Source organism: Macrotis lagotis, chromosome 4 (genome assembly GCF_037893015.1).
Source record: "Macrotis lagotis isolate mMagLag1 chromosome 4, bilby.v1.9.chrom.fasta, whole genome shotgun sequence".
In the NCBI taxonomy this organism is placed as follows: Eukaryota; Metazoa; Chordata; class Mammalia; order Peramelemorphia; family Peramelidae; genus Macrotis; species Macrotis lagotis.
In genome coordinates, this window is record NC_133661.1 from 214,701,609 (window position 1) to 214,703,206 (window position 1,598).

Genomic DNA, 1,598 nt, shown 5'->3' on the forward strand with positions numbered 1-1,598 from the left:
TGTAAATAATTCACTTAGACTCAAAAAATCAGAGTTGTCCATTTGCATGTAGCAATTTGACCAATATGGGTTTTTATCCACTTTAATTTTTGTTGTAGATTATCAAGGTATTATTTTTTGAACAGCTATGTATTTAATTGAAAAAAGTACAATGGTACTCTGAGGCTTGATAAAAAGAGTAAAATCTTATCTTAGAATAGATGACATATTTTATATTACACTATATTAAGAATTTAAATTAATTCTATAACAATTTTGTGAGAATGTGGAAATTTGTGACTATGTAACAAGAATTTATATGAATTTTAAAAATATGGAATACCTTTCATATTCATATTTAATCCTTGTTCAGAGGCTATGTTAATCTCTGTTAATTCCAATTTAGTACATGTACTATCTAAACAAGCACAATTTATATGATTTTTAAGCCTTTATGATTGTTTTGAGTTTATAAACTAGAGTGGGATATTTTTATGAGACCAAAAATATACTCTTAGTATAGACTCTCTTGCTTCCTCTATCTGAACATTCATTCTTACCAAAATGCATCTCATCCCATAGCATTCCTAGTAAAGACAAAACTGGTTCCATCATGATCCATCTATTTAGCATAAGAGAAATCTGGTACTCCTCAAGAGGAGAAAAGATTCTTCTCCAGGAAAATCTTACCCTTTATTCCTCTTCCTGATTCAGTGTAAGAGGAGAAAGATTTAGCCATTTCCTTCTACTTCGACATTATGAGGAGGTTTGCTTAGCTATACTTAGCAATATAATAACTATGAGAAGCACTTTGTTGCTCTCTGGTTATTTGGAATAGAGGACATAAAAAGACATCCCATCCTCACTTGGTTCCTAATTGAAGCATAGATCGTGAGAAAAAGAACATCAATGAGTAATATGACTAGACAGAAGAAGGAGGAGCTTTTTGTGACTAACAGGTTTAAATGGTCTTAATTCAAAACTAAAGTTATCTTAAAAAGGAGAAGCAAATCCTCTTACTATATTTGTTCACCAAATCCTACCAAATATTTGATGGACATCATGTTAGAGGGCTGTTCTTACAGTACAGAGGAAATGGGATCCAATCTTGCCTCTGACCCATGCTGCCTATGTGGATATAGGCAAGGCAAATTTCTCAGTGCCCCATTCAACCTTTTAAGTTTATAAATCACCAGATTCTGATAAGTATCTATTTTGCAAGTTTCCAGAATAGGGAATATGTGTGCATGTGTGTTTTGTGTTGTGTTTGTGTGTATGTGTAACTTTGACTTGATTATTTTTTTCTCATGTCTGATTCTACCCTTTTCCTGAAGTTTAATCTTTTCAGGAATCACAATTTTACTTTTTTTTTTTTCATGGCAACTAGTACTTCTTTTTTCCCCTAAAGAGTTGTTTTCACTCAATTGCATAATGAAGCAAAAGATTATGTCTTCTCAGTTGATTATCTAAATTAAAATTGGTTGCAATACTAGTCTTTCCTTGCTTTCTCCTTGATCAAGTAGCTTTTTTCTTGGTAGTAATTTGGGCCAAGAAATGCCTAATCCCAAATGCCAAGGGAAATTGGTTTCTATGACTTTCTTAAGGAGTCTGTGAGGAAC

At 32.4% G+C, this 1,598-nt stretch overlaps 1 non-coding gene across 1 annotated transcript; it reads right to left on the minus strand.

Moving 5' to 3' along the window:
• Positions 1 to 307: 307 nt before the first annotated feature.
• LOC141523165 (U6 spliceosomal RNA) lies at positions 308 to 409 on the minus strand. Its single transcript, XR_012478365.1, has one exon. It is a non-coding gene; the product is annotated as a U6 spliceosomal RNA (small nuclear RNA).
• Positions 410 to 1,598: the final 1,189 nt, after the last annotated feature.